Raw genomic sequence first — 25,000 nt, 5'->3', positions numbered from 1 at the left:
TGTGTTGCAGGTGGTGGCAGGCCTGACACCAATCACCTGCATGCCAAAAAGGGTGAAACCAGGTTAATAATATCCATTATGGAAAACTATAGCACATACCACTGCATGACTGAGAAAGAGGCGGGGGAGGGTAGAGAGAGAGATGAGAGAGAGAGAGAGAGAGAGAGAGAGAGCACCCACCTACATTTCTGTCCTTCCAGGAATCTATAGTTTGCAATTACAACATCTTGCACAATAAAGTATGCCTTTCAATTTATTCTGTAACACTGTTTCTATTATGTGTAACACTATGTGTGCAACAGGGAATTATGGAAGCATGTGTGTTTGAGATGAAAATTATGTCATATGTGTTTATGCTTTGAAAGGTTCTTTTGCTGGAGTGTCCATCAAAAAAGAACAATATAGAATTTATGTCAACAGGGTAGCTGTGTCTAACAATGCTTCCAACATTCAAGTGGCATGGAGTGATGAAACCGTAGTACTGTTTGCAATACTACATGGCATAGGTCAATGACATCCATACTTGCATAGACCCCACTAGAGGTTGTAATAATAGACATCCAGTGCCTGAGTTCTACATGGACTCCACCTGCGTCCCCCACCCACACAGCATCTGACATGCACATTACCCATGAGGTGGGTATACTTAGAATGGGGGAGAGATGAAAGGGTTGTAGCAGCATGGTGGCTCCAGGAGCGCATCTGATATGGCTAACCAGCAGATGTGCAGGTAAGTGATCCATTCACAGGCACCTAATATGTACAGAGTTGTGAAGATAGTGAGTATCCTGTGTGGCTTGTATGAGGGCATGCACCAACTGTACAGTAACTTAGATTATAAGGGCAGGGAGTAAACAGTGCTGATGTGGGTGTTACTAGCAAGTGTTGCATCCATAGGTGCATGCATGAGATACACTGCAACAGCTAGCTTGTCTGCCATAGCAAACCATACAATCCATTTCCATGTGATAGTTCATATGTGAGGTAGTCAGGCACAGGCCAACTCAAGTCAGACTACACAAACTTTTGATAATACAGCATCATTGTCACCTGTGTGGAAATGTCCTGCCACCCCAGCCATGGGCATCATCCATACCAGCATGGTCATGTGTAATGCTACCCCTTCAGTCTAAATAGATGGAATGTCTCATCAAGGTGAATGCACTTGATCTGTAGTTCTTCACTTTCCCTGCCATGGACCAGTGCAAGCACTAATGTCAAGTCAGCATAACTCTACCACTTGAGGATATGATCCCTTAGTAATGTGTGCTAACCCTAAATTTGCATCTTACCACAAGCTAGCTCTTTCCATAACACTAGCATTGTTTAGCCAAATTTGACCTGAATATGTGGTAGAGTTATGGTTAGTAGGTCAGGAAAGGAAATTTGTTGACTTTTTCTACTTACTGTGTGCTGGTATTTAATGTTGTCAATATAATGAATTGTTGGCATGTTTTGCTCAATGATTATTTAAGATGTCGATCATTCATTATATAATTCTATTTATCTATGTCTCTATGTATATAAGATTATCTATAGCTATATCTATGTGTATATATATATATATATATATATATATATATATATATATATATATATATATACACACACATATATATATATATATATATATGTGTGTGTGTGTGTGTGTGTGTGTGTGTGTGTGTGTGTGTGTGTGTGTGTGTGTGTGTGTGTGTATCTCTTCTCTCTTTATATATATATATATATATATATATATATATATATATATATACACACACACACACACACACACACACACACACACACACACACACACACACACACACACACACACACACACACACACACACACACACACACACACACACACACACACTTTGTATTTTTTGTTTTTAATATTACATTTATATTGTTTTAGGTAGTCCAACCAAATCGAAGTTCTCAACACCTCAGGCATATACTTTTCATGTAAAAAGTACAATAATTTTAGTTGTTTCCCTTATTTTTTATCTTTATTATTATTATTTATATATTTTATCTTTTCCTGATTGTTATCAAGAAAGTACATTGTTTTCGATTTCTGAAAGTAATTTTTGTTGTATTTATTTATTTATTTATTTGGAGCAGGATCACTGGGATTTGTTTTTCTGTTATGTGGGATTTCATCATGTGAATGATTTTTGTTTGAAGTGTTGTTAACTTTTTTTCAGTTTTGCTAGGAAACTATGGCTAGTGAGCAGGGTACAATACTGGTTTTAAATATTTTTTAGTTAAGACATATGGATTTACTGTGGAGAGTAGACAGTCTTTTCAATTTTTATTAATTTGTTAACTGGGTAAAGTCACTGTACACAAGTGTGCCTTTTTTAAGGTGATCGCCCCTCTCCTCTGATCCCCTGTCACTGCCCAGCACTTTCACATGCAATTCCCAAACCTCTGCTTTATAGCCATTTTCAAACTACCTTTACATTGCTTTCCTAGCCCGTTTTACACATTATCATTAACACATATACTGTACACCTTTAGACAACCTGCTGCATCTGCCTCCCTCTCCCCAAAAGGTTCAGTATTGCAAGGCTCTATCCTGTCAAAAATTATTATTCAATTTACACAAATGTGATCTGAATTTAGATAATACGGTCTTTTCCAGTGTATATGCAGATGACATCAAACTGGACAAAATTGTTTTCATTAATGACATCTTTACTATCTAAATCATAATAAATGTTTCATTGTATTGGGCTGGTTTAAACAGCATGCTTGTTAATGTATGTAAAACTAAATATGTGTTACCTGAAGAATGTTGTCATGACAGCCATTCTTCTATTGAGAACGAGCTGCTCAAAAAGAGTATTCATTTTAGATCTTGGTGTTTTAGCTCAAGGCAACTTTTGCTTATAATTTATGAATTAACAAACTGAGGTTATTGGATGTCTCAGCAGAAATAGCATTCCCATAGTGAGAAAGTGGTAATTTCACTTTTTATTATGTTAGCTCACAGACTGAATATGGCTATGAGTATGATGTCCAAGGTCTAAATAGCTCTCATTATTTGTTAGATAAACTACAATGCCTGTTACGTAAAACAAGTCTAAACTTAACCTAATTAGTGTTTTTGCTTTGGATTTGAAGGTCTGGGGTGAAGTGTTATGTGTTATTCCTGTTTATGCTCTGATATCCATGAGGGAAATGGGAATACTTTTCCTACTTTTAGAGAGCACAGTTATGATAAATATGCCTGTTATTTTTATAGATGATTTTAACTGTGATCTGAGAATAAGAAAAGTAAAGTTTTAAGTGATGTCAAGAAAAATATGGACCGAATTTGAAGAGCCTGAGTGGGTGTTTTGGGCTGGAAGAAGTAGAATGAAGGAGTTTTTTTTTTTTTTTTTTTGGTATTTTTTCACGAATGAATGAAACTATTTTATTATCATTTTGATATGTGACCTTCTTATGACCTTTTGACATCATGGTGATTAGCTTATAAGACCAAATACAAGACAAGGGAAGAAAGAGAAGCATACTAGTGGTATTGCCTTTTCTTATTTTATTATACAAGATTTTCATAGTCTGTTAAAGTACAATAATCCTTGCTGTTTTTCTAAGAACACAGGAATTTATTTACCCTATATGTTAAAAATTAAGGAGTTACTTTACAGGCAAAGTTGTACATGTTCTGTCTGTAAAATGATCCTTACCTTTGTTAGGTTAAAGAGTTCAAATGGATGCAGGCTTTATGAGAACTATTTTTACTTTCTTAGGGTATGGCATCAAGTGAAGTTTTGTCTGTGGTTGAACTACAGATTGAACAGATGCTTTCCGAAACTAGAACTGTTAATAAGGTTAAGCAGAATGTATCTCTTTTAAGCACTGCTTCTAGTACCTTGCTGGAGATGTCTCCTTCTGGAATTAAATACTGATTTGCATCTTGGAAAAGATACTAGTGTTCATGGCACTGATACTTTAATTTATATGTTTCGTAACACTATAGTCTTCATAGGCATTCATGGGATTCAGAAAGTAAGCCATCAGTGGTAAGTTGTAACACTGTCTGTGACTGCTGGCTGTATGGGCCTTTCAGATTTACAGACAGTAATGATAGTTTTAGACAGTGGGAAACACTACTGCTGTCACTGAAAAAGGTTGTTTGTTCTTGGACATATTTCCATTTTCTTTATTAAAAAGTGTTTTTTTCTATTACTTTCAGTTTTACTGGGTAAAATTTACTGTCAATACATCAGAGGGTTAATGTATTACGTAGTAAATTACACATTTCTGAATTGCATTTTTTTCCATCATATGGAGACTGACTCAGTGAAGCACCATTATTTATAACAAAAAAATAAGGATGGTTTAGCATTAATAAGCATAATAGTATATGTAGCTTTTTTATATTTGTCTGGATTCTGCTAACAGCTTTCAGAATAATCTCTGACTGTCTGGGGGATTTTTTGGCTAAATAGAAGGACCTTTGGAAATTATTAGGTTCTATGAAATGTAAACAAATATGTCTAGCTGGAGATTTTCAGAATATTATAAAAAAAATGTTTGCTTTGGAAAATTGCATTGCATGATTTTCTTTGAAATTGGCGAGAATAATATGAATGTATTATTTATTATACTGATCTGTGAGAAATAATCCCTATCATATTAAGGCTGCCAGTGATCATAGATTGAATATGGCGGTTTATGGGAGATGAAAGACTGTCTTTGGCAACTATTATTGAATAAATTGCTGGTTAAAGGTTCAATGTTTTATAAGAAGCATTATGAAAGATTTATCTTCTGCTTGTAATACAGTTGAAACTTCTTAGCATGTTTTCCTACAGTGTAAACAGACCATGCATTTTTGGGGAAAAAATACATTCCTTTGTCAAAAATGAAGTTTCACTGGTTTAACTAAGGACATGGTGTGATGTATATGGTGTATATAATATTTTCATTATGTTGTTGCCCCTTTTTTCTCCTTTTTGACTTTGTTTTTGTAGTGCTGATTTTAATGTGAAATTTTTAATAAAACCCCCTTACTGCTTACATTGTGGGTAAGAGACCAACATGATGACAGTTGTCGCTGCAAAACTATTGAGGCACATATATTACTACAGAATGATGAAACTGAGATCCAAACAACTGAATTACAACCAGGAGATCCTTCTGGATAATACATTAATGATATTATTTAATGAGAGTGAGAACAATTCTGATTCTGCTATGAACTGAGGCAGAGAGATGGAAAATCATGGCTATTACTGAAACTGAGAGACATCAAAAGGTGGGATCACTTATAATTTTGCCAGTTCTTATATTGCCAATGCACAAAAGTGACTCAGCAGGTCAGAGTGCACAGTGTGGTCACACACAAGATGCAGAAGGTAAAAGCATGGCAGACACAAAGAAAGTTCTCCAGAACAAGGCATTGCATGTGATGATTGTTGCTTGTCAGCAGAGTGAAACAGTAGAAGGGAGAACAATGCAACTAAAGAAGAAAAGACCTTTCATAACATGGTTAAATAAAACTGATATGGACTTTTACAGACATTTAAAATAGGACAAGTGAGTGCAGATGTTAAGTCTCTCAGTGCAGAAGGTGAGATCATTTATTCATCTCAGAAAAGAAAAAAAATGTTGGGAAAAGGGGTTGAAGATGGATAGATTAGATGCATGTGTTATTCATTTTATTTATTTATATTTGTTTACCAGGGTAGTGCACTGATCAATGCACTATTTGCATACACAGCCCAGGTGAATAGGATCACATAAGAAATGAACAAAACATATTTACAGATTGAAGGATATGCTAAAAATATAGGTTTTGATGTTGTTGTGTCTTTCGGCTTTTCCCGGTTAGGGTCGCCACAGCGGAACTCTAGTCCGCTAATGATTGGCAGTAGATTTTTACGTGCCGAGTTGCCTGCCCTGACGCACAACCTTCGACGAAGGTACACCCATTCATGCATGTCTCCACACAGAAGATGCTTTAGCTGAGAATCGAACAGGACAATGTCTTACTGTGAGGCGACAATGCTACCGCAGCACCACCATCGCAGATTTTCCAAAACTGAACACAGGAAGTGAGGCTTTATTGTATGGACGTGAGTTTGCAAACAAGAAAAATGATATACAGTTTCAGACTGATGCTTTTGAGCAATTTGACATCAAATATTATTTAAATGTACATGGCAAAAATATCTGAAGTAGAAAAAAGAACTGCTGCAAGAGGAGTTTGGATGGGGTTGCAAGAAGCTTAGGTAAACATGCAAATAAGGGAATTAAAACTGTGCCATTTAAATAATGGACCAGATTCAATAAAGCCTACACTAAGTGTACACTAAGTTTACACCATATGTATTCAAAAACATTCTTAACACACTTTTTGTGCTTTCTAGCCACTCAGAAAGATTACACTGTGTACATGTAGTCATCACATTGTGGTAATCTTTATGAGTCCCTGTCAATATTTAAATCTACAAGAATATCAGTAGGAAAACTAAAACTAGTATGAAGAAGGTGTGAGTTATGTCAGTGTTGTCTATTCTCTCAGAACGGTGTACACTTAGTGATTTCCTTATATGGAATTAAAAGAATGCTAAAATATATGGACCAGCCAAAGTCATGTTTAAATTGCATGCCTGCTTAGTACTTAATTAATGAATGTAAAAAATAAGAAATGAAATACAAAGAAAAGAGGGAATCTTAAATATAACTTTGAAATGTGCTGTGGCAGATTTGGTTCTGTGAAGCATTACTAGTTGGACCGTTCAGAAGAGCAACAAAATTATGTAATACAACATAAGGCTCTTCAGGAAAAGGAAACTGAAGTTCACAATGATGTTATTATATCATCATAAAAATTAAATTAATGTACTTCATGACAATACTTTGTTGTAAATAAGTGCTTATTATGTGTCTATAATTACATGGGTCCATTGACACGACACCTTTGCACAAGGGGATGACTGTTGCTGTCCTCCATTCATCTGGCATGAAGCCTGACTGGAAAGTGATATTGCATTAACTCTGTAGGGAGTCTGAATTACTGGTCTAACAAAAGTAGTGTTCTTGACCTTGGATAATGCTATGAGGACTTGTTCTTGGGAGATTTGTGGGGTGTTCAGATACAATTATGTTCTATGGGAATATAGGAGGGAGATGGTAATATCTGAGCTAAACTAGTCCTCTGAGTTTGAGTATTTGATGCAAATTACTATTAGCTCATTTCAGTGCTGGGAATTGTTTGAGGTTTCTGGCATTGTTAAATAAAGCTTTGTTGTTACCCTTCACCTGGATGGCTAATTTTACATCATATCTGGCTTTGGTTGATTTCATCAGTGTCCAGAGTTCCCCATTACGTTTAGGTAAAATACAAGAAAAAAAGAATTCAGGTGTTGGAGACCAATAGCATCATACAATAATGACTACAATGTAGCAATGAAAAATTGCAATTAAGGTTTACTAGAGATTTGTATAAAATTTTATGTATCCCTCAAACTTTTGAATAGCGATCACAGTACAGCAAGGATCAGGAAATTTACCCTTTTCTTCACTGTAGTGCAATCTTGGAGTTGGTATATAATTTGTAGGAGGTGTTGAGGTACAGCCCCCCCCCCCACATGGAGGGGGGGTGCAGTGGGCTTGCAGCCCTGCATAAACATAAAAAAGTAGATTTTTTTTTTTGATGTTTGAGTTTTTGGAAACTCAGTCATGTGATGTTGTCCGTATGAATTTCGAGATTCTAAAACCTCGATGATCTGACATAGATCCAGTTTTACATGAGAAAGATACTGTACAAAAGGAAAAGATATAACAAAATCATTAGTAATACTATCAGTAAGAAATCGTGCAAAAATTAAGAAATCAGTATGTGACTGAAAATGAATATCATGTGGCCTTAGAAAACATTTGATTCCATTTCACATGAATATATGTTAAAATCCCAAAGGAGTGTTGTTTTACAAATCAGTTTCTTTCCTTACCTAGAAATGCATATCACTTAGCAAAAGAAATACCTTTAGTAAATGGATGGTTATATAAGTTTATAAACATGGACTGTACCAAAAAACAAGGATTTCTACTTAAGTGGCATCCTGTTTACTTTAATTATAAATGATGCAGTGAGTGCATATAGAAGTATAAAGACAAAGAGAAAGAGGAAACCCAGGATGTAAGTAAAAATGTTAGGTGGCCAGGTATATTAGTGTTTGCAGACAAAATAACTCTTACAACGAGTAATAGCATTTGGCTCAAAAAATATTTATTTAACAAAAAAGCCCTTAAGTAAAGTAAGTCTAGTTATAAATATAGAATAGTATTAAGGGTATGGAGTTATTAGTAGAACAGGAGGCAATTATTTTAATAAAAGGTAAGTGAAAGTATTAGAAATCCATTTCAACTGTGCAGACATTTTAAGAGAAGGTTAGACAGAGAAATAGCATAAGATAACGGAGACAGTTCAAGTGTATAAACCAGTTTGAGTATCTTCTGATAAGAAGGTTTATTTGATGAATACCACATTATTAGGGATAACACCTTAATTATGGTGGTGCATTTTCATTTTCTGAGAGTCCAGAAAAAGAGTTAATGGAATACGTTTTCATTTTTTTCTGGAGTAGATCGAATTTTAACCCAATAAAAGGGGTGTTTTGTACAGTAATAAGCAATCTGGAGGGTTGGGTATATTAAATCTAATTTTTTATTTGGCTTTGCTTGATTTGTTTTATATTCTAAGAATTATTGTTAACAAGACACTAACTCACATGGTTGGTTATATGGACTACTATGGGATAAATTTAATGATGGCTATGAAATGCTTATGCAAGAGGAAAACAGGAAATAGCACATTACATGATAACATCTTTGTGGTACGGAACATGAAAATTAAATTATGGAAGTTAAATAGCGTAAACACTGTTGCAGATGGAAAACTTTCATACACAAACATAATGAAAGACTCATGGATACTTGGAGAGGGTTTAGAGAAAAAATAATTAAAAGCAAGTGGGAAATATTTAGGATAAAAAACAAAAAATGGACCTTATATGGCAACTGTTGTTAGAAAAGCTGCCAGTAAAGGGGCTAATGATATACAGCAGTTACAAGAAAGACAATGTTCACTTCAGGCTTGAAAGACTGGATAAAAAAATAGATTTTTTTCTATGAATGTAAAAGTACTGATCATTTTTGTGATGTGGTTACTGAGGACACATTTGAGAAGAAAATTGATAATATCCATATTGTCATAATCACTTACTGTATAGCTATCAAAGGAATATCAAATATTGGCATGGAAAAATGATGTGTCATATATGGAACAGAAGGTGATATATTTTTTTAATTTATTGTTTTGTTTGCTTTTTTGTTTAATGTTTATTATTTGCATTTGTTTATAAAATCCTCTTTTCAATGGCAGCACAGAGAGAAAAGCTCCAACAATAACATAACATTTTCAGAAATCTATTCCATGAATAAAAAATGTAGTAAGGACAAACAAAATAAAGGTCTTCTTCTTTTTCTTTCAGCTGCTCCCATTAGGGGTCGCCACACCAGATCATCTGCTTCCATTTCTTCCTGTCTGCTACACCTTGGTCTGTCACACCAACCTGCAAGTCCTCTCTCACCATATCCATAAACCTTATCTTAGGCCTTCCTCTTTTCCTCTTACCTGGCAGTTCCATCCTTAGCATCCTCCTCTCAATTTACCAAGCATCCCTCCTCAACACATGCCCAAACCAATGCAATCTTGCCTCTCTGGCTTTCTCTCCAAACCGTCCAACCTGAGCTGACCCTCTAATATACTTATTTCTAATCCAGTCCATCCTTGTCACATCCAGTGCAAATCTTAACATCTTTAATTCTGCCACCTCCAGCTCTGACTCCTGTCTTTTTGTCAGTGCCACCATCTCCAACCTATATAACATAACCGGTCTCACTACCATCTTCTAGACCTTCCTTTCACTCTTACTGGTATCTGTCTGTCACAAATCCCTCCTGACACTCTTTTCCACCCACTTCACCCTGCCTGCACTCTCTTCTTCACTTCTCTTTCATACTCACCTTTACTCTGAACTGTTGATCCCAAGTATTTAAACTCACCCACATTCGCCAACTCTATTCCCTGAACCCTCACCATTCCTCTGTCCTCCCTCTCATTCACACACACATATATATTCTGTCTTAGTTCTGTTGACCTTCATTCCTCTCTTCTTTAGACCATATCTCCACCTGTCCAGGGTCTCTTCAACCTGTTCCCTACTCTCACTACAGATCACAATGTCATCTGCAACCATCATAGTCCATGGGGACTCCTGTCTGATCTCATCTGTTACCCTGTGTATTACAACTGCAAATACAAAAGGGCTCAGAGCTGATCCTTGATGTAATCTCACCTCCACCTTGAATGCATCTGTCACTCCTACCACAAACCTCACCACTGTCTCACTGCCCTCATACATATCCTGTATCATTTGTACATACTTCTCTGCCACTCCCGACTTCTTCATACAATACCACAACTCCTCTCTAGGCACTCTGTCATATGCTTTCTCTAAGTCCACCAATACACAGTGTGGCTCCTTCTGACCTTCTCTATACTTCTCCATTAACACCCTCAGAGCAAACATTGCATCTGTAGTCCTCTTTCCCGGCATGAAAACTGTACTGCTACTCACTAAACATCACTTCCCTTTTTAACCTAGCTTCCTCTACTCTTTCTCATGACTTCATGCTGTGGCTGATCAATTTTATCGCTGTAGTTATTACATCTTTGCACATCACCCTTATTCTTAAAAGTCAGTACCAATACATTTCTTCTCCACTCTTCAGGCATCCTTTCACTTTCCAAGATTTTATTAAACAATCTGGTTAAATACTGCATTGCCATCTCTCCTAAACACTTTCATGCTTACACAGGTATGTCATCTGGACCAACAGCCTTTCCATTCTTCATCCTCTTCATAGCTGTTCTTACTTCTTTCTTGCTAATCCATTGCACTTCCTAATTCACTATCCACACATAATCCAACCTTTTCTCTCTTTCATTCTCTTCATTTATCAGACCCTGAAAGTACTTTTTCCATCTGCTCAACACAGTCTCCTTGCTTGTGAGTACATTTCCCAACCACTGAGGGATGCACAAGCCTGTGTATTTCTTCATGCTGGTCCCAAGCCAAGATAAATGGGAAGGGTTACATCAGGAAAGGCATCCGGTGTAAAATTTTTGCCAGATCAAATATGTGGACAAGAAAACAAAACAAAGGTAAAATATATAAAATAGCCAGACAATTTGAACAATTAGACATTCCAATATTGCTCTTCTTCTAGAGTGGATATTATTCTTTATGAGGTTAGATATATATTAAGGAAGAAATACATGTGGTTTAATATACTGAGTAATATTATTAGAGTAAAGAGGTGGTTAAGATACTATTGTTGTTTTAAATCAATCAGCATTTAGTTAATAAGAAGTAGCAGACTCGTGAAAATTAAATTATGCCTTTGGCAAAAAGGATGCAGAGGATATCTGTATGAATGAGTGTTAATATGTAAAAGTCATTGTATAGTTTTCTATATGTTGTAAATGTTTTTCCTTTTTTCTTTTCCTTGAAGGTTTCTTTTATGTGTGCTATTCTATTTGTTTTATGAATGCAAATATGTTTCAATAAAGAATAAAACCCCACTACTGTTTTTGCTAAGTATCCTGTGATCACTTACATCCCCTGAGTACCATAAAGGCTGACAGATGGAACCTTAACTGACTATCAGATGGACAGTGCACTCAATATTGCAGCACCACCATTATACTGCATTTCAGTGTCAGTAGTGAAAACAATGAATTCAAGCACTTGGTATGGGAATTGAATCTCTAGCCTTCTGATCTTTCAAGAACAAAGGCAAATTTACTACCTATTGAGCCAATGACTAGTGTTCAGTGCTACTACATGCATCTGCAGACCCTGCATCCCCATCCCAGCTTCTTTCCTTTTGATCTTAATTGTTTCTTTCCTCCACTCACCACACATATCTGTCATATAACTCCTGCCATTTATTCAACTAAAGGTCTCTAAAAGATGATGGCAAGTAGAGTACTGATACTCCCAGTGGGAAGTATAGTCATTCTACTCTCCATTATTCTATATTATAATGGGGTCTATGTTTAACTGTCAAATAACATTTCTATCGACCTGCTAAACATCAAACCCTAACCATCAAATGTTCATTCAGTGAACGGCAAGTAACTGGTTGGCCAACACTTCCCCATCTGCCCTTATCTCCACTGTAGCACAGTCTTGAAATTGGAATATATAGTTATGGGGGGTGTGGGGGGAAGCTCCCCCCATCTGGATAGGTTTGAAATGATGCATTTTGTGAGGCAGGGAAGTGTTGGCTAACTAGTTACTTTCCCTGGTGAAAAAATGAATGTTTAGATGGTTAGGGTTCAGTTTTAGCTGTTTGATAGAAATGTTATTCGACGGTTAAACACAGACCCGTTAGAATGACACATCCCTGCTCTTCCTCCTGTCTGGAAATACTCCTGTCTCCTTAACCTAATTCTTCAAATTTTCTACCCTCACCTCTCCTACTATAGGAAATATTTCAGTACTAAATACCATAATCCTGTCTTCTTCAATTATAGGATTCAACCTATTCATCCACCTTTGCTACTGATACCACTACCAACTTTTCCCGCTGAATATTTAGTTTAGATTTCCTGTTGAAGTCCTTAAATATCTCCCAAACTTTTCAACACCATACCCTTACATTCATAGGAAACAGCTCACAATTGTCTATGTACAGTTGAAAAATTACACCTACTGTCTACCTTCAACTCTCTTTTCTCACCCTTTTTGCTAATAACTGCATCACCAGTATAATTAGCAATGATGAACAAAGGCAATATTGTCTCATACCCCTTCAAATCCCTACTCTGGCAAATAACCCTTTACTCACTGACACCTGTAATTCTGCATTATTGTGTAAGACTCTCATAGGTTTATTGGTTCAATGGTATTTATTAGGCTGTTGATCAGTGAGGATCTTTAGAAGCCTAGCCATATATTTCCATGATGTTTTTAGCCCTTATAATTTAAGTATGAATAAACCTGAGACAAACAGAACATTTACCAACAAATTTGCTACCCTTGAATGAATCCTAACCAACACCCCAGACAAAATAATAGAAGCAGGAACAGTACTTGATATATGAAGTGATCACCATTCCCCCTTTATCATCCAAAATACCCCCCACTACAGAAGATCCTTCAGCTCATATACATAAGAAATGTAAAGGACTTTAACTTCAACACCTACACCTACACACTATCACAAATTAATTGGTCTTCTCTCAAACAACTCCCACTCATTGAGGCAGTAGAAACCTTAAATTCTATCTTTCTTAATAATTTTAACTCCTTTTCTCCAATACAAAAAAAGAACTAAATGTAATCCAGCTTCATAGTTAAAATTCAAAACAAAACAAAAGGCAAGGCAGAGAGACAAAACCTAGAAAACATGGCAAACAAACGCCTGTCTTCATTTCAGTCTTATAAACAATTTTGTAACCTCTCCAAGAACCTCATCCTGGCTGACAAAAGAAATTACTATACCTTTATGCAAGAATCATGAATATCTAGTCCCAAGTTGTTCTGAATCTTCACAAATAAGTTCCTAAAACCAGGAAAAATGTACATGTTGTCCCTATCCATGAGGGACAAGGGTGCAAAACCAGGGGTGAATGTTTTGGTTAACTATTCATTCATCCAGATTATATTTTAATTGAGTAAGAAAAGCACTGTGCTTTATATGAAGAAGAAGATGATTACAAAGAAGTGGTATTCTCTGTGATACATGTCTATCCCTCAAACATGTTCTATTTATGTTTCAAAACAGATTTAGATGTCTTGAGTGGATGCCTATGCCCCCAGTACACTTGCAAATGTGCAGTAGGTCTGACAGGATAGGGTCTTTTGAGGCTTTGTACTAAGGCTATGTCTCTCAGCAAACTATACGACACAGAGAAGAGAGAAAGGCCTTGAGATAGTTTGCATATTTTGTATGATTAGGCCCTTGATTTTCTTAGTAAGAAAGAGTTGTGGACATTCAAGTTGTGTCAAATGATTGGACAGGTATATACCAAATGAGGCAATATACTCACTGATCTGCCTGATGAGTTCGGAATACACTGGAATGATCATGTCCCTGGACCTGAGCAACATACTCTTAGCAATGAAAAAGCAATTTTTATTACAATAGTGGATGCATGGTGATTGAGTACAATTCATTGTCTAAATAGGTTTCCAGATCCTTAACTACTGGATAAATTTTCAGGGGTGTGTATTGTCACTTATTTATTAAATCTAACCTCCTATGCTGCTGAGTTCTTATGCTTAAAACATAATCCCTGAGTCCACTGAGCCAAATACCTGTTTTTGATTTAAGACAGCATTCACCTGCACACCCAGCTCAGTGACCTCCCTGCCCAAACTACAAAATGTACCACCTCCTGCCAAGAGTCAAAAATCTCCTGTTATTACCTAGTGGAATTACCCTCTTTACCCATGTCTCCAATACTCACACAAACAGCTCAGTATCTACACTGATGAGTCATATGGACCTGCAGGTTGTGGATTAAGAGCATGATTTTCTTTATGATGACAATGGCTACCGACCCCCGGATTCACTATACTTCCATGCAGGACTAGCTTAGTCCTGCACGGAAGCAGCCGTTTAGGAGCAGGATGGCAGCGTGCCATGTATAGTAATGAAGGTGCGCTGCCTGAGCTCCTAAATGTACACGGAGCATGTGCGAGTGCAGAAGGCTTGTCTGAGAGCAGAGCGCTTAGACTATACATGCCTCTGCAAGCAAGAACAGCAGGTTAGCAATAAGAATGAACAAGACCACTCATAAGTGTTCACATACCCCCAGCCACATCCCCCCAAGTTTATAAGAGCAATAGTTAAAAAATAAAATATAAACAAGCTTTTTTCTTTATCAAACAGATAAAATGTAACTATAGATGCACGGGTTTGCCCATTGCTTAGCTATGTTTATTGCAGCTTAAATGGCAGAAGAGGATAAAAATCAAGATATATGCAAATGAAGCAGTACTGCAATAGTGCAGTGGACAGAGCATTCACTTTACGAGCAGTCATTCCCAGTTCAAGTCTCACCCCAATACATTCCATTTTCCATGTCAAATCACTTTATGAAAAATATTTTTTGTTGCATAACCTACTAAATAACATATATTTGTGAACTGGAGTACTGCATTAAATGCAGATGTGAGGTGTCATTATTATAATGTTGTAAAATCCACAGATAATCACACATGCCCCATACAGTATATATACACATGAATCAGGGATACAAATTGAAGGTACAATGTGTAATGAATGATAAATCCATAGAGTTTCCAAATCCACCACCTTCCCAAGAACCATTTTATATTACTGTCTACATTAGTGCAAGGGTAAGCATGAGTAAGCACTATTAAGCAAGAGTAAGCATATTTAAGCAGTAGTGAGTGAGTTTAAGCCTGTTTGCATGGGGGTAAGCAATGCGCACACAGGTTAAGCAATATTGAAGCTAATGCTCTGTAAGCATATTTAACTGGAGGTTAGCATTGCTTACCTTCACGCAAACCCACTAACAATTGCTTAAAAGTGCCTTAATCACTCTGCATGCAACAGCCACTGTTCTGGCCAGAAACAAAATAAACAGCCTTTGCAGGTCTTGAACCCAGAACCCTGTACACTATAGTCAACCACTAAGCCATCACAGCAGTACCAGCAGTACATAAGACTGAGGTATCACCAAACAGATCCTTATTATAGGAAAATCAAACTGAACATGTGAAAGGAATCTATATACAATTTTATGTTGTATAACCTACTACATAACATAAATATGTGAAATGGAGTACTGCATTAAGCCCAGATGTAAAGTGTCATTGTAATAAAGTGTTGAAATCCCCTAATAAACACAAGGATCCCATACAGTGTACGTACACATGAATCATGGATACCAAACACACATATATAACATGTAATGAATAATAAATCAATGCCAAAAAGCAAATAGTATGCAAATTAAACATTAAGCAACACTAAGCATTACACAGCCCAGCTTACTAGGTGTAAGCAATGTGTAGGCCAACTAACTCAGTTTGCCCATTGGTATACCCCTTTAAGCAATGCCCACCTTATGTAAGCAGGTTTGCCCATAGCTTAGCATTTTCAAAACTAGCTAATCATGACAAAGTGTGGGAAATCAGCCCTGTTTTAACCCAACAGGTGGGAATACATCTCATAACTGGTTGCAGCTTCCTCCTGTAGGCACTATGACTGCTATGGGAGAGGGTGTGCACTTTCGGGCGCAGTGCTGGAGCATCCAGGAGTCCAGAGTCATGGCAGGATTCCTTGTTAAAGACCATGACCAGAGACTGCTGCAGGGCCAGTAGCAGGGTTCCCAATACAAAGTGGAAGCCTGGGACTGCCTCGCCCGTGATGTCACCAGTGCCACTGGCATACCACGAACTGGTGAGCAGGTCAGGCATCACTATGCTGACCTGAAGTGGAGAAAGGGGAATCTCTTGGATCAGTGGACCCAAGAGGCTAGAAAGATAGAGGATGTCCCAGCCTTGTGTAAGTATCAGTCCACTACTTGTTTAATAATTGCCAGCTCATGTATATTATGTATAGGTATGGCTAAATATTCCTCTTATGTCTTTCAGTGGCAGATGAGCGGGCTGTGAACCAGGAAGCCCATGCCTATAGATTGCAGCAGTTGTGACGCAAGGCAGGTTAGTAATACTCTTGCATGTACTGTCATAGGAGATAAATCTAAAAGTAGTAGTAAGTTAATCGTCTGTATAAAACCTGTATTGTTTAAGGCATGTACTTCATACACCAGGGAATATGGCAGGAAGAGTCTCATATAGGTTGTATGTAAATAAAAGCATAATAGTCTGACAATAAAGGTCTAACTGCTGGACTGCATGTGTTTACTCTGGTATCATATGGTAATGTAGAGTTGCAATATCTTAATAGTACTGTTGTATTAAGCACTGTTACCCACACTGTTCTACATAAATAAAATGTGCAGGAATGTCTGTATATGACTGTTGTAATCACAAGAGGTCATATAGTATAACTGAGAGTGACTAAAACATAATCCAAATAGCACACTCAACTGAGACGTGAACTGTTGTATTTTTAGCACACACAGCCATGGTTCGAATCCTGGGAGTGGTAGTAGGCTGTATGCAGAATCGTACCCCACAACTGTACAGATATGTCCAGAATGTCCAGTAGATTGGCCCATATCTGCTGCCTGTCACAATGTTCCCCCTGGCAAATCAGTGGGATGATCCAAGACATTCAGGCAGCACATAAGAAATACAACTGATTGTCAGACATCTATAAGAACAAACATGTCACTCTATCAACTCCCCAAACTGTTATGAGAGTAATAAGCCAAGTATGTCCCATCTTCACCCCCATGTTGTCATGCTGTGACCTGAGTGTGTGCAGTAACAGAGTGAAACGTATGTGCATAATACTAATGTGGAATCTGGTAATATGTGTGGCAACATTCAGGTAGTGCTAACAAACATTGCCCCCACAGGTCTGTCAGTTACGAAAACTGTGCCTAGAAATAAATGATTGATATCCTGTACTGGTACTGTTTACTCTGGTATTGTATGGCATTGTTAGTCTTGCAGTTGCTCTGAATAATAAAATATTACTCATCACTGTCACCCACTCTGTGCTACATAATATAACTGTCTAGGAAATCTTGTATAAGAGTGTTGTAATTACAAGGTCAGATTGTAAAACCATGGGAGAATTACAGACAGAAATCAGAGAAGAGATACACAGCAATATCTATATAGTACAATCAACTGTGATGGACACTGTTTTAGTTTTAGCAGACACAGCCATGGTTCGAATCCTGGGCGTGGTAGTAAACTGTATGCAGAATCATACCCCACAAGTGTACAGAATTGTCCAGAATGTCCAGTTAATTGTCCCATATCTGCCGGCTGTTACCCTGTCCCCCAGGCATACCAGTGGGTTAATCTCTGACATGTAGGCAGCATTTCATGTCATATAAATGACTGTCAGGCCTGTACATATTTGGAAAATGTTAATGAAAACAAACCTGTCATTTTACAATTCACCAAAAGTTTAAGAGGGCAATAATCAAACTATGTCCTGGTTCACCTGCATGTGGTCAAGACATGTCCAGAGTGTGTGCAATAAGAGATGTACAGGTATGTGCATAACATCCACCTGGAATCTGGGAATATGTGTAGAAACAGTTAGGTAGTGTTAACAAACAATACCTCTACAGGAATACCAGGTAAGAGGTGTATACTGCAGGTAAAACTCAGTTCATGTATATAGCTGTCAATATCCATACCACTGTCCAAACTAAGGCCATAGGGTAGTGTACTAGTACCTGTAAGGTACAGATCACAGCACTGACTAGGAAAGTAATGAGAACTACAGGAATATACTAGTTGTTAATTGACATATTTCTCCCCCCCACCATATCTACAACAATAAACTAAATACACAACTCAATCAGTATGTGCTGCATTAAATCTACTGTTGGGACATATGTCCTATTGTTTGATAAATATTTAAATTTGTTTCTATGCATGTGCCATGTTGAAATACTCCCACATTGGTGGCATGCTGCCATCAATGTACCTGCATGCTGTTGTAATGGCCACTGTGGTTCCATATATACATGTGTTCTGTTTGCTATGCAACTGTTCGATATCTGGTGTTTTGGGTTAATGGGAATATCTATGTATGCTGTTATACCTAATCCTGGAATGTGTTGACTATTACTAACCCACATATATTGTAAAATTGAAACACCATAGCACGTTTGGGAAGGCTGGTCCCAGCGGACCCACCTGTCCCACCTCAGCTGGCTGTGGCATCGGGCACCAGCATGTCTGTGGCCCACCGTGGAAACTCCTTGTCTGCTGGTCCTGCACCACCTTTGGGTGGAACCGCCTCAGGGGATGGAGCTCACCCCCCTGGGAGTGGGTGCAGACAGGACACTGTCACCCATCGCCACGTCTGGGGCATAGTGCATAGTAAGCTCTGCAGGGAGTTTGGATATCTGCTATGCTAACTTGAGGGCCGCTTGTCACAACTCGATGGTCAGCCTGACACTCCTACTTAGCCCCCAGCACAGCCACGTTCGGGGCTGTGAAAGTGCAGTGGTGACTGCCCATGGGTGGGGACCTCAGTTCCCACTGTTTCCACTAGGGGTCTCATGGGCTTCCGATTTCCAAACACCACTACCCATCAAGGTGTCTTCCCCCCATATGTGTCATATACCGCCGATGTATGCTGCCTTGTCTGTCTTGTCTGTTATCCTACCCAACCTACCTCCCCAAATATAACTACTATCCCTCCCCAACATCTCAATCTCACCTAAAAAAAAAGGGCAATCTGTTGCCCCCCAAAAATCTCGCCCCATACATAGCTGTCCATTTCGCACACGTGTCCACTGGACACATATAATCCAGTCTAATTGACTTCACAACATATTATTGTTGTCCTCACCCCTCTTTCAGGGGTTACAGTGTCCAAATCTATCTCCAAATTTAGTGTATATGCACAGCTGTTGCTGTAGAAGAAATGGGCAGGTATGGACCTTCCCTACACCCGTCCTGCACATACCTAGCTATTTTCCCTACTGTCTTTCCCTCTTTGTGTCTCTTTTTCACCACTTTCTTATCAACCCTTTTTCATTTCTTTTAAAGAAATTATCGTGGGGGTAAGCGGGAGTATGCACTTTTAAGCAGCAGTAAGCAGGTTTAAGCCTGTTTGCATGGGGGTAAGCAATGCCTACACAGGTTAAGCAATTGAGAAGCTAAATCAGTATAAGAAACTGTAACCGGAAGTTAGTAGTGCTTATCTTCACGCAAACCCGTGCAAACCTGCTTACAACTGCTTAAAAGTGCCTTAATTACTCTGTATCCAATGGCCCTTGTTCTGCCCAGCAACAAAATAAACAACCTCTGGGAGGCTCGCACCCAGGACCCTGCACACCATAGCCAAAGTGATTTACCACTAAGCCTTGTCAGATGTACATAACCCTGATGTTTTCACAAACATATCATCCAGCACAGTCATTCAACAGTACAGGAAATGTTTTTATATGTGTAGATATATGTGCATGTATATATATTTATATATATATATATATATATATATATATATATATATATATATATATATATATACACACATATATATATAAAACTATATATATATATATATATATATATATATATATATATATATATATATATATATATATATATATATATATATATATATATATATATATATATGGGTCTACCTGAGATGGTCGACAAGCCATTTGATCGACTTTCATTTGTCGACAATTCATTTGGTCGACAGGCAGATTTGCCCTCCCCAATGTTGTTCACCCTGGGTTTGATATATATAGTTAGGGGTGTGTAAAGGCAGCCCCCACATAAAACTGCTTGTTCCACCAAATGAACTGTCACCAAATGAAAGTCGATCATATGGCCTGTCATGTGATAGGGATCCATATATATATATATACATATATATATATATATATATATATATATATATATATATATATATATATATATATATATATATATATATATATATATATATAAATTATATATATATATATATATATATATATATATATATGCATACATATATAGATATATATGTCTACATATATATATATATATATATATATATATATATATATATATATATATATGTGTGTGTGTGTGTGTATATATATATATATATATATATATATATATATATATATATATATATATACATATATATATATAAAGTGTAGTTAGGCAGCATAGGATGGTGGTTTGTAGGATGATGTTGGTGATGAAGAAGAGGAGGAGGAGTGTGAGGGCAGCACCAAGGCTCAAATGGTGGAAATTGAAAAAAAGTAATTGTGAGGTAGAGTTCAGGGATGAGTTAAGACAGGCACTGGGTGGCAGTGAAGAGTTACCAAATAACTGGGTAACTACAGCAGAGCTAGTAAGGGAGATGGCTAGAAAGGTGCTTGGTATCACATCTGGACAGAGGAAGGATGACAAGGAGACATGGTGGTGGAATGAGGAAGTACAGGACAGTATACAGACAAAGAGGTTGACAAAGAATAAGTGGGATTGACAGAAAGATGAAGAATGTAGACAGGAGTATAAGGAGATGAGGTGCATGGCAAAGAGAGAGATGGCAAAGGCTAAGGATAAGGCATATGAAGAGTTGTATGAAAGGTTGGACACTAAGGAGGGAGAAAAGGACCTGTACCGATTGGCTAGACAGAGGGACTGAGCTAGGAAAGATGTGCAGCAGGTAAAGGTGATAAAGGATACTGAGGGAAACATACTCACAAGTGAGGAGAGTGTGTTGAGGAGATGGAAAGAGTACTTTGAGGGGTTGATGAATGAAGAGAATGAGAGGGAGAGAAGGTTGGATGATGTAAGGGTAGTGAATCATGAAGTACAATGGATTAGCAAGGAGGACATAAGGATAGTTATGAAGAGAATGAAGAATGGAAAGGCTGTTGGCCCAGATGACATACCTGTGGAAGCATCGAGGTATTTAGGTGAAATAGCAGTGGAGTTTTTAACCAGATTGTTTACTGAAATCTTGGAAAGTGAGAGGATGCCTGAGGAATGGAGAAAAAGTGTTTTGGTACCAATTTTTAAGAATAAGGGTGATGTGCAGAGCTGTAGTAACTACACAGGGATTAAATTGATCAGTCACAGCATGAAGTTATGGGAAAGAGTACTGGAAGCTAGGTTAAGATGGGATGTGATGATTAGTGATCAGCAGTATGGTTTCTTGCCAGGAAAGAGCACCACAGATGCAATGTTTGCTCTGACAGTGTTGATGGAGAAGTACAGAGAATGTCAGAAGGAGTTGCATTGTGTTTTTGTAGACTTAGAGAAAGCATATGACAGGGTGCCTAGAGAGGAGTTGTGGTATTGTATGAGGAAGTCAGGAGTGTCAGAGAAGTATGTAAGAGTGGTACTGGATATGTACGAGGTTAGTATGACAGCGGTGAGGTCTGCGGTGGGAGTGACAGATGCGTTTAAGGTGGAGGAGGGGTTACATCAAGGATCAGCTCTGAGCCCTTTCTTATTTGCAATGGTGATGGACAGGTTGACAGCCGAGATCAGACAGGAGTCCCCGTGGACTATGATGTTTGCAGATGACATTGTCATCTGTAGTGAGAGTAGGGAACAGGTGGAGGAGACCCTGGAGAGATGGAGATATGCTCTAGAGAGAAGAGGAATGAAGGTCAGCAGGACTAAGACAGAATATATGTGTGTGAAAGAGAGGGAGGATAGAGGAATGGTGACAATGCAAGGAGTAGAGGTGGCGAAGGTGGATGAGTTTAAATACTTGGGGTCAATAGTTCAGAGTAACGGTGAGTGTGGAGGAGAGGTGAAGAAGAGAGTACAGGCAGGATGGAGTGGGTGGAGAAGAGTGTCAGGAGTGATTTTTGACAGACGAGTACCTGTAAGAGTGAAAGGGAAGGTCTACAAGAGGGTAGTGAGACCAGCTATGTTATATGGGTTGGAGACAGTGGCATTGACAAAAAGCAGGAGTTTGAGCTGGATGTGGCAGAGTTAAAGATGTTAAGATTTGCACTGGGTGTGACGAGGGTGGACAGGATTAGAAATAAGTATATTAGAGGGTCAGCCCATGTTGGAAGGTTTGGAGACAAAGCCAGGAAGGCAAGATTACGTTGGTTTGGACATGTGCTGAGGAGGAATGCTGAGTATATTGGGAAAAAGACGCTAAGGATGAAGCTACCAGGTAACAGGAAAAGAGGAAGGCCTAAGATAAGGTTTATGGATGTGGTGAGAGAGGACATGCAGTTGACTGGTGTGACACAGCAAGATGCAGAGGACAGGAAGAAATGGAAACTGGTGATCCGCTGTGGCGACCCCTAACGGGAACAGCTGAAAGAAGATGATGATATTTATGCAAGTATATATATATATATATATATATATATATATATATATATATATATATATATATATATATATGCAGATATATATCTATAGACATAAAAGAGAACATGACAAATACATATATGACCAAAGGCACTGTTAATGGGGTGAGGGGGGAGGCAAGCTAAACATGTCTTGCAAGTATTGATATCACCCCCTCCCCCACAGCAAAACAGATCTGCCCTGCAATACAATACCAACTGTTGCAGGTCCCATACCCAGGACCTGACACAACATGGGCACAGGACGTTAACAGTAATCCATCCCACCTGTATGATGTCAGACTGGTATCAATAACATATCATGCAGTACAGTCTGGCTACCATAGGGAATGTACAATGTGGAAGCAATAAAAATTCCAAAGATAGATATACACACCCACATATATACAGATACATACATATATATATATATATATATATATATATATATATATATATAGACACATTTATACATACACATGTAACTACACATACACACACAGAGATATGTATAGGAAGATACATATTTAGAAGGTGCGCACCATACTGAACAGCCAGTATTCCTACAGTTGCCACCTTTTCAAATGGACAGTGTATGAGTCACCCATGCAAAAGACAATTGTTGCCTGAAACATATACCCACAGAGAAGTCAAAGGATATAACACCACACACAGGTTTGCATACATAAGAAACTTTTATTTGTCCACTATTACAGTTGCATATGCCATGTCATATAGTTGTTTAGACTTTGAAATACATACAAACAGATTAATGCAACTCTCAAACAGATAATTTAATACAGTAATCCGAAAGCATAACATATATTGCTGTCCAGGCCAAGGCCTTCATGTAGTACAACAGTAAAGGCAGACTTGACCACAGGATAACAATCAATCAACAGTAAGTAATGCAGATGTATAGCCCAGCAGCCTCTAACTACACTCTTTACTCAATCCCTAGGGGGAAAAGATTTAAAATTGACACAGTGGGATGTATCTGTTACATAACAGTGCATAACAGCAAACATCATAATCACACTGACAAACAGAACAGTCTGTATGGCAGTAAGCAGTAAGCCAGCAGTGTTCCCAAGGTGAAATGTATGATAATGTACATCCATATGTATGAGGGGGTTGAAGGAATGTCTAGCAAATAGTGGATGTGCAGTACCCATGTCATCAATTGCCTGGACTCTGCAAGCAGTTGGCCTATGGGTTAGGGTAATCAGATGTGACAGCTGTACCACAGGAAACATCAGCCAGGCCTCTCTACATGTAGTGTATGCATAACAGAAGAGGTCCCTAAACGTCATGCATTGCAATGTGTACTGGTTTACTATGACCACATTGGAAACCTACAGACAATATCATGTAAGATACATGTGCTACACAAACAACACCTCACCCCACTTCAGGCCCACCATCCCCATCTGTAGTGCACCGGAGCCAGTCTACACCTGTATGGTTGCCATTCATTCGCTGGGACTATGCTGTTACACATGGTGTTCAGTGTTTGGGACACTGCAAACTGACACATGTGTAGGCTATAGTTGTCAAGCATCTGCAAAAAGGCTGAAGGTGGGGAGGGGGTGTCATCATGACAAACCAGTGCACTGCAGCAGGAATCCTAAGGATGCTATGAATGACTGTATCTGCACACAGTCAGGTTCAGGAACTGTGACAGACATAACCCTGACTCCACAGCAATAGTGACAGCAGTGTGTGAACTCCAAGGGATGTGCACATGAGGTGACCTCGCAATCATGCAGAGTTGGGGGACATGTGTAGGCACTGCAAATGGCTGAATGGAGCTGTATACCCCGCAAATAGTGACCCGAGCCCAAACAAGGTGCCCCCATGAAGGGTTTAAATTTCACCAAAATTCAGGTCAGCTCAGACATAACCCCTGCTTTTTCAGGAATATGAAAGCATGTAATGAACATGTGCAATGGT

Source organism: Protopterus annectens, chromosome 3.part1 (genome assembly GCF_019279795.1).
Source record: "Protopterus annectens isolate FY-2018-M chromosome 3.part1, PAN1.0, whole genome shotgun sequence".
NCBI classification, from domain to species: domain Eukaryota; kingdom Metazoa; phylum Chordata; order Ceratodontiformes; family Protopteridae; genus Protopterus; species Protopterus annectens.
Note: the sequence above shows the minus strand (reverse complement) of the source record.